Source organism: Hyla sarda, chromosome 3 (assembly GCF_029499605.1).
Source record: "Hyla sarda isolate aHylSar1 chromosome 3, aHylSar1.hap1, whole genome shotgun sequence".
Lineage (NCBI taxonomy): Eukaryota > Metazoa > Chordata > Amphibia > Anura > Hylidae > Hyla > Hyla sarda.
In genome coordinates this window covers 40,022,818-40,033,253 of record NC_079191.1, presented here as the reverse complement: position 1 = coordinate 40,033,253, position 10,436 = coordinate 40,022,818, and positions in this window count along the sequence as shown.

The window sequence follows — 10,436 nt, the reverse complement described above, 5'->3', positions numbered from 1 at the left end:
ACAGACAGACTCCACCACCTTTTCTGTTCATTCTATCCTTGCGAAACAATGTAAACCCCTGCAGATTAACAGCCCAGTCATGCGAGGAGTCCAGCCATGTCTCAGTGACCCCAACTATATCAATATGTTCCTCCAGTATCAAGGCCTCAAGCTCCCCCATTTTATTTGCTAGGCTTCTGGCATTTGTGAACACACACTTTACATTTCCATTAAGTTTTACACATATAGTCTCACTAATGGGATTTTCAGAGTTATTGGGGTTGATGTCATTTTTTGAGTTATAAGGGCTAATTGTACTATTTAAGTTATTGGGGCTAATGGGATTTTTTGAGTTATTGGGTCTAACGTTATTATTTAAGTTATTGGGGCTAATGGGATTTTTTGCGTTATTGCGTCTAATGTTGTTATTTAAGTTATTGGGGCTAACGGTATTTTTTGAGTTAATGGGGCTTATTGTAGTTATCGAGTTATTGGGGCTAATGGAATTTTTTGAATTATTGGGATTACAATTTTTCGGGCTACATTTATTTTTACAGCTGGTTTGTAACGCATGAATCTCCTTATCCACTGCTCTTAACCTCCCCCCACAGGACTCCTCTCCACCGGCCATTATGTCCTGACCCCTCTCTAACCTATCTATCCCACTGTCTGCTTTCTTTGCTTTATTATCCTCCCCCCACTCACCTAGTTTAAATACTCAGCCACCCCTTCCAGGATTCTCTCCCCCAGCACAGCAGACCCCCTTCCATTCAGGTGCAAATTATCCGTAGAATAGAGTTTGTACCCCAATGAAAAGTCAGCCCAGTGCTCTAAAAACCCAAACCCTTCCCCCTCACACCACGACTTAAGCCATGCATTTAACTCCCTAAGCTCCCGCTGTCTTTCCTGCGATGCGCATGGCACAGGAAGTATTCCAGAGAACACAACCTTAGAGGTCCTTCCCTTCAGCTTGGCACCTAGTTCCTTGTAATTATTCTTCAAGGACCTCCACCTACCATGTATTCTGTCGTTGGTTCCCACATGGACCACGACAGCTGGGTCATCCCCAGCCCCCCCTAATAATTTGTCCACCCTTTCCACCACATGCCGAACCCTGGCACCAGGGAGACAGCAAACCATTCGGTTGAGGTGGTCTTGGCGACAAATTATTCTATCCGTCTTCCTGATTATAGAGTCCCCTACCACAACTAACTGTCTTGGCCTACCTGCGTTACCATCCCCCACACTACTAGTTGAGCTGTTCCCCCGGCTGTTAGGGAGAACAGTATCCACTAGGGTTGCCATCTCTGATACTGAGGCCCTCGCATCATCGCCCAACTTGGCAATTTTACTTGGGAGATCAGAAGCAGAAGTGACCTTCCTTTTCCTTGCCCCCTTTCCAGTCCCTCTAACTACATTAACCCAGCTCCCTACTTGGGCCTCCTGGCTAGTTTCTCCAACCTCAATTTCTACCCCACTAACTGCTGGCTCTGTAAGATTGTCAATCGCCCTCAATGTTGCATTTTGCTCCTCTAGATCTCTAATACGAGCTTCCAGGTGGGCAACATGCTCACATTTGTCACAGCGGTATTCACCCTGAAGCTGCTGCTCCAGAGATGTATACATGTGGCACAATGTGCACTGAAGAAAACCTCCAATCCTGCTGTCCATATCCTTGGTGACAAACAGCTGTTATTAACTATTAAGAAAAACTACTTTTATCAAGGGAGTGTAATACTTACAGTTACAGTGGGTCCTGCTTACAACTCCTGCTTATAAAACTTCTCAAATGTAACACTTAATAATACAACACTTTAGAATACAGACCCAGCTTCAGCTAGACTCAGTCAGAGCAGGGCTCACAGAGTTTCCCAGTTAGTTTTATACACCTGAGAGCAGTTAATCAATTAACCCCTCCCCCAGGTGTGCTACAGACAGGAGGGGAAAAAAAAAAAATGCAAGGGCTATGCAACCGCTGGAGACACCCTGTTTGGAAAACAATGATCCACAGTATACTTAGCACATGAACTTCTGCTTATAAAACTTCTCAAATGTAACACTTAATAATACAACACTTTAGAATACAGACCCAGCTTCAGCTAGACTCAGTCAGAAAGACCATTAGGATTATCCATACCATGCAGAACACTAACCTGTCCAGCTGCAGCATCATCTGCAGTGATTGGATAAAGAGACCCAGCACAGCAGACTCAGGGAGGATGTGAATGCATGGGGAGTAAGGGGCGGGCTAATTGCTGTTCTTGAATACACATCTTCCCGAGCAGTGGATGTCAAAATGAGTGAGCAGTAAAATTGAGGGATTTGTGAGCCAAATACAGAAACTAGACATACAGTGAAGAGAACAAGTATTTGATTCACTGTCGATTTTGCAGGTTTTCCTACTTACAAAGCATGTAGAGGTCCGTAATTTTTATCATAGGTTCTCTTAAACTGTAAGAGACGGAATCTAAAACGAAAATCAAGAAAATCACATTGTATGATTTTAAAAAAATTATTAAAATTTTATTGCATGACATAATTATTTGATACATCAGAAAAGCATAACTTAATATTTGGTACAGAAACCTTTGTTTGCAATTACAGAAATCAATCGTTTCCTGTAGTTTTTGACCAACTTTACACACTGCAGAAGGGATTTTAGCCCAGTCCTCCATACAGACCTTCTCCAGATCCTTCAGGTTTCGGGGCCAGGGCACTCTATGACCTTGAAATGCTTCTTACGGAGCTACTCCTTATTTGCCCTGGCTGTGTTTTTCGGGTCGTTGTCATGTGGGAGAACCAGCCACGACCCATATTCAATGCTCTTACTGAGGGAAGGAGCTTGTTGGACATGATCTCGCGATACATGGCCCCATCCATCTTCCCCACAATACTGTGTCAGCCTGTCCCCTTTGCAGAAAAGTAGCCCCAAAGAATGAAGTTTCCACCTCCATTCTTCACAGCTGGGATGGTGTTCTTGGGGTTGTACTCATCCTTCTTCCAAACACGGCGAGTGGAGTTTAGACAAAAAAGCTCTAATTTTGTCTCATCAGACCAAATTACCTTCTCCCATTCCTCCTCTGGATCATCCAGATGGTCATTGTCAGACTTTAGACGGGCCTGGACATGAGCTGGCTTGAGCAGGGGACCTTGCGTGAGCTGCAGGATTTTAATCCATGATGGCGTAGTGTGTTACTAATCGTTTTCTTGGAGACTGTGGTCCCAGCTCTCTTCAGGTCATTGACCAGGTCCTGCCATGTAGTTCTGGGCTGATCCTTCACCTTCCTCCTGATCATTGATGCCCCACAAGGTGAGATTTTGCATGGAGCCCCAGACCTAAGGAGATTGACCGACATCTTGAACTTCTTCCATTTTCTAATAATTGTGGAAACAGTTGTTGCCTTCTCACCAAGCTGCCTACCTATTGTCCTGTAGCCCATCCTAGCCTTGTGCAGGTCTACAATATTATCCCTGATGCCCTTACACAGCTCTCTGGTCTTGGCCCTTGTGGAGAGGATGGAGTCTGTTTGATTGAGTGTGTGGACAGGTTTCTTTTATACATGTAACAAGTTTAAACAGGTGCAGTTAATACAGGTAATGAGTGGAGAACAGGAGGGCTTCTTAAAGAAAAAAATCACAGGTCTGTGAGAGCCGGAATTCTTACTGGTTGGTAGGTGATCAAATAGTTATGTCATGCAATAAAATGCAAATACATTTTTTAAAAATCACATGTGATGTTCTGGATTTTTGTTTTAGATTTCATCTCTCACAGTTGAAGAATACCTATGAAAAAATTACAGACCTCTACATGTTTTGCAAGTAGGAAAACCTGCAAAATCAGCAGTTTACCAAATACTTGTTCTCCGAACGGCATAAAAAAAAAACATGTAACACATCTACATTACCTTGTAAGCAACATATTTAAAAATAATCTTTTCTGTAATATTACAGGTACTCTTTAACCCCTTACGGACGAATGGTGTGCAGGTACGCCCTTGCGTCCTGGTACTTAAGGACTGAGGGCATACCTGCATGCCCTGGTCCCGTTATCGTGGTTTGAAGTGTTCTCATAAGCGCAGAACGCTTCGTACCCGGTGGGTCCTGGTTGCTATCAGCAGCCAGGACCCACGGCCGATTGGGCCGATAAGATGCAGTGATCGAAGTTGATTACAGCGTCTAAATGCGAGATCTAATGAATAGTATTGCTCGCGAATATTCGCAATACGAATTTTATTCGCGAATATCGCATATTCGGGAATTCGCGAATATTCGCGAATATAGCACTATATATTCGTAATTACGAATATTCGTTTTTTTTTTTTTTTTTTTCACAGTACACATCACAGTGATCATCCCTCTCTGCTTCCAGCTTGTGTGGTGTAAAGAAGGCTCTAATACTACTGTGTGAGACTGGTGTGCGAATTTTCGCATATACGAAAATTTGCATTTGCTAATTTTCGCATATGCTAATTTTTTTTGTACAGGTTTTTGTATATGCAAATTTTTGCATATGTTAATTTTCACAAACGCGAATATTTGCATATGCGAAAATAAAACGCAAATATTCGCGAATATATGACGAATATTCGTCCATATATTCGCGAATTCGAATATGGCCTATACCGCTCAACACTACTAATGAAGCTGATTGGGACAATTGAGGGTCCCGATCAGCTGAATGGACGGCGGAAGGGCCCTTACCTGCCTCCTCACCAAAGATCAGCATTGAACAGTGTATGCAATCAGCATTGAACAGTGTATGCAATCTCAATATTGTACATTATAGCCCCCTGTGGGGACTAATTAAGTAAAAAGTTTGAATCACTCCCCCTTTTCGATGGTGTACACCTACAAAAATACCAAAGTCCAAAATTGCGCATTTTTGGTCACTTCATATTGTTACGCCTAGCGCTCCGGGTCCCCGCTCCTCCCCGGAGCGCGTACGGCGTCTCTCTCTCCGCAGCGCCCCGGTCGGTCCCGCTGACCGGGAGCGCTGCACTGTCATGGCCGTCGGGGATGCGATTCGCACAGCGGGACGCGCCCGCTCGCGAATCGCATCCCAGGTCACTTACCCGTTCCCGTCCCCTGCTGTCATGTGCTGGCGCGCGCGGCTCCGCTCTCTAGGGCGCGCGCGCGCCAGCTCCCTGAGACTTAAAGGGCCAGTGCACCAATGATTGGTGCCTGGCCCAATTAGCTTAATTAGCTTCCACCTGGTCCCTGACTATATCTGACCTCCTCCCATGCACTCCCTTGCCGGATCTTGTTGCCTTGTGCCAGTGAAAGCGTTTTGTGTGTCCAAAGCCTGTGTACCAGAACTTCTGCTATCCACCCTGACTACGAACCTTGCTGCCTGCCCCGACCTTCTGCTACGTCCGACCTTGCTTCTGTCTACTCCCTTGTACCGCGCCTATCTTCAGCAGCCAGAGAGGTTGAGCCGTTGCTAGTGGATACGACCTGGTCACTACCGCCGCAGCAAGACCATCCCGCTTTGCGGCGGGCTCTGGTGAAAACCTGTAGTGACTTAGAACCGGTCCACTAGCACGGTCCACGCCAATCCCTCTCTGGCACAGAGGATCCACCTCCTGCCAGCCGGCATCGTGACAGTAGATCCGGCCATGGATCCCGCTGACGTCCCTCTGCCTTATATCTCTAATATCACCACGGTGGTCGCCCAGCAATCCCGACAGATCGCCCATCTAACCCACCAGCTGTCGGAAGTATTCACCATTGTGTCGCAACTTCAGCAGCAATCATCTCCTCCGCCAGCTCCTGCACCCCTTCCGCAGCGAGTGGCCACTCCTAGCCTCCGCCTGTCCTTGCCGGACAAATTTAATGGGGACTCTAAGTTTTGCCGTGGCTTTCTTTCGCAATGTTCCCTGCACTTGGAGATGATGTCGGACCAGTTTCCTACTGAAAGGTCTAAGGTGGCTTTCGTAGTCAGCCTTCTGTATGGAAAAGCCCTGTCATGGGCCACACCGCTCTGGGACCGCAATGACCCCGTCACTGCCTCTGTACACTCCTTCTTCTCGGAAATTCGAAGTGTCTTTGAGGAACCTGCCCGAGCCTCTTCTGCTGAGACTGCCCTGCTGAACCTGGTCCAGGGTAATTCTTCCGTTGGCGAGTACGCCATACAATTCCGTACTCTTGCTTCTGAACTTTCCTGGAATAATGAGGCCCTCTGCGCGACCTTTAAAAAAGGCCTATCCAGCAACATTAAAGATGTTCTGGCCGCACGAGATACTCCTGCTAATCTGCATGAACTCATTCATCTAGCCACTCGCATTGACATGCGTTTTTCTGAGAGGCATCAAGAGCTCCGCCAGGAAAAAGACTTAGATCTCTGGGCACCTCTCCCACAGTCTCCATTGCAATCTGCGCCTAGGCCTCCCGCCGAGGAGGCCATGCAAGTGGATCGGTCTCGCCTGACCCTGGAAGAGAGGAATCGCCGTAAGGAAGAGAATCTTTGCCTGTACTGTGCCAGTACCGAACATTACTTGGTGGATTGCCCTATCCGTCCTCCACGTCTGGGAAACGCACGCTCGCACCCAGCTCTCGTGGGTGTGGCGTCTCTTGATGCTAAGTCGGCTTCTCCACGTCTCACGGTGCCTGTACGGATTTCTTCTTCAGCCAGCTCTTCCCTCTCAGCCGTGGCCTGCCTGGACTCTGGTGCCTCTGGGAATTTTATTCGGGAGTCCTTGGTGAATAAATTCCGCATCCCGGTGACCCGTCTTGTCAAGCCACTCCACATTTCCGCGGTCAACGGAGCCAGGTTGGATTGCACCGTGCGTTTCCGCACGGAGCCCCTCCTAATGTGCATCGGACCTCATCATGAGAAAATTGAGTTTTTGGTCCTCTCCAATTGCACTTCTGAAATTCTCCTTGGACTACCCTGGCTTCAACACCATTCCCCAACCCTGGATTGGTCCTCAGGGGAGATCAAGAGCTGGGGTACCTCTTGCTTCAAGGACTGCCTTAAACCGGTTCCCAGTACTCCCTGCCGTGTCCCTGTGGTTCCTCCTGTATCCGGTCTCCCTAAGGTCGTTATGGACTCTGCCCGCCTTAAGAAGTGCCTCTCCCCCCCTCCCAGTCCAGTCAGTCAAGCCTCGGTGCCTCCTCGTGGCCCTCGTCCTGGTGTCACACTGCCCCGTGCCAGGCCTCGCCCTCTGCCCTCCCTCCCCATTCCCACTCCTGCTGTACTGCCTGCCGTTGAGGAATCCCTCCATCCTTTCCCGGTGTCCTCATCCCGGGGGGGGGGCAGTTACCGGACAAAGAGAAGGGGAGACCTAAGGGGGGGGTACTGTTACGCCTAGCGCTCCGGGTCCCCGCTCCTCCCCGGAGCGCGTACGGCATCTCTCTCTCCGCAGCGCCCCGGTCGGTCCCGCTGACCGGGAGCGCTGCACTGTCATGGCCGTCGGGGATGCGATTCGCACAGCGGGACGCGCCCGCTCGCGAATCGCATCCCAGGTCACTTACCCGTTCCCGTCCCCTGCTGTCATGTGCTGGCGCGCGCGGCTCCGCTCTCTAGGGCGCGCGCGCGCCAGCTCCCTGAGACTTAAAGGGCCAGTGCACCAATGATTGGTGCCTGGCCCAATTAGCTTAATTAGCTTCCACCTGGTCCCTGACTATATCTGACCTCCTCCCATGCACTCCCTTGCCGGATCTTGTTGCCTTGTGCCAGTGAAAGCGTTTTGTGTGTCCAAAGCCTGTGTACCAGAACTTCTGCTATCCACCCTGACTATGAACCTTGCTGCCTGCCCCGACCTTCTGCTACGTCCGACCTTGCTTCTGTCTACTCCCTTGTACCGCGCCTATCTTCAGCAGCCAGAGAGGTTGAGCCGTTGCTAGTGGATACGACCTGGTCACTACCGCCGCAGCAAGACCATCCCGCTTTGCGGCGGGCTCTGGTGAAAACCTGTAGTGACTTAGAACCGGTCCACTAGCACGGTCCACGCCAATCCCTCTCTGGCACAGAGGATCCACCTCCTGCCAGCCGGCATCGTGACACATATACCATGAAAATTTACAAAAAGCAATCAAAAAGTCTCATCAAAACAAAAATGGTACTGATCAAAACTAAAGATCACTACGCAAAAAATTAGCCCTCGTGTAGCCCGGTATGTGGAAAAATACAAAAGTTATAGGGGTCAGAAGAAGACAATTTTTTGCATACTAATTTTGATGCATGTAGTTATGACTTTTTTTAAGTAGTGAAATAAAATAAAACTTACATAAATTAGGTATTCTTGTAACTGTATCCACCTACAGAATAAAGATAAGATGTCATTTTTACCAAAAAGTGCACTGCGTAGAAACAGAAGCCCCCAAAATTTATAAACTGAGGTTTTTTTTCCCCAATTTCACTCCACAAATATATATTTTTTGGGTTTTGCCGTAGAGTTTGTTATGAAATGATTGATTTCATTACAAAGTACAATTGGTGACATAAAAATAAGCCCTTATATTGGTCTGTAGGTGCAAAATTTTAAGAGTTATGATTTTTAGAAGGGAAGGAGGAAAAGTTAAAAAATTAAAATTGGCCTGGTCCTTAAAGGGTTACTTCACTGCCCCAGTGTTTGGAAAATTTTGTTCCGAACGCTTGGATGGGGTGGCGGGGTTGTGACATTATGACCACGCCCTTCATAACATCACTCCACACCTCCTCAATGCAAGTCTATGGGAGGGGCGTGAAAGCTGGCAGTTTCATCACAACCCTGCTGCCTGCACCCAGTGTTCTAAACGAATGCTGGGTGCTGCACAGAGATTGCCGGGTTCCCAGCAGCGGGACCCCCGCCTTCAGACATCTGATCCCCTATCCTTTGGATAGGGGATAAGATGTCTAGGGGCGGAGTACCCCTCTACGGTGTTAAGAGAAATATGGGATCTGATAACACTGCCAATAGAAGTCTATAAAGATGAAAGGGGGAATGCTTATTAACCCCAGAGCTCACACTGCTCTATAATGTCCTCCATGCTGTTGTTACTTCTGTTTTCTGTGTGTATTTAGTGTATAGAAGCCATCATAGAATCTACATCCACTCTGGAACTGAGGTCAGGGAAAGCTAATACTTAGAGAATGAGCCTTCAGATAGGTGACCTGGTGAAAATCGCCATATACTGTAAAAGTTACATAATGGTCAAAAATAGTGCGATTCCTCTCATACACATAAAATGACTAAAATGCTTCATTGAGGTAATAAAGATTTTTTTCTTGAAAACTATGAAGATAATTTTTACGTTTCACGATACTCTTGAAACTTTGTAAACTGTTTGTATGAGTGGGATCATCTGAGCAGCCCTATATCCTTTCATGTATGGGATAAGTGCCAGTATGTTACAAATTGTCTCTAATATGCAGATCTTGTGATCCATTTACTATATCATACAATTCTTGCGATCATCTGAAGAGCCGAGATTTCAAGCAAATGTGCAATTCTAATGTGACATTAGGTAACTTTTTATTTGTATGAGATTGTCTTCTCTTCTATCATCTGCCTCATTTGCACATTTCTTTGCAGTTCCAGGTTTGTGTTCTATGCATTCAGGGGAGCTATCACTAGAGATGTTGTTTAGAACAGGAAACAAACCCTGCGAGCGAACTGTACCCAAACTCTTTGCCCAAAAGGTTTTCAGGCAACTGCAGGCAGACAGCAGGGTAAGGCAATGAAATGGATGCTGTGACCAGTAGGAAACACAGAAACAGATCGAGAGCGTCTCCAGCATGAACTCATTTCTTTACTTACTCTTGTTTGTGCTCTTGTCGATGCATTAGCTAAATTCTGGAAATAATGCCTACGAGATAAAGCAGGAGCCGAATGAATCTGCAGTCTTTTCCAATACAGCTGAAATATAAAACAGAATTAAAAAACCAAAAAAAATTGCAACAAATATACACATCTCCTTTTATAGTTATTAAAAAGCCTCTTGCCAAATAGAGCTGGTTACTTCATTGTTTTAAAGGTTAGCACTTATTTACTTGGCATCTGAGAACTCCTTGTAAACTAAACAATATTTTTAAAGGGAATGTACAGATGTTTCCTTTCTTAAAGAGAATGGGTTTTACTGATTGGAGCTGTTAGAGGTTTTAAGTATCCCTCCACTGAAGAAGCTGGGTGGCGAAATGCACATGGAGGTGGAGGTTCTTACTCAGTACTTATGCATCCAAGATTGTCTGATTACTATCAGGGCAGCCATCTTGCCTAAGCTGTTTCTAACGGCATTTAGAGATGTGCTTTACAGCAAGCCCCATAGACATAGGCATATACAGTGGAGCTGTTTCATTTATATAAATATAAACAGATATCCAAGATAAGAAAGTAAAGATGGAGCACTCACCATGTGTGGAGTAGTTAATCTTTATTGTACATTCATTGAAAACATATTACGATCAAGGCATAAATGGAGGGGTAGGAAATAGAGCAAGGAGCGTGGACAGCGGTTTCTTAACCAATCTGGTACTT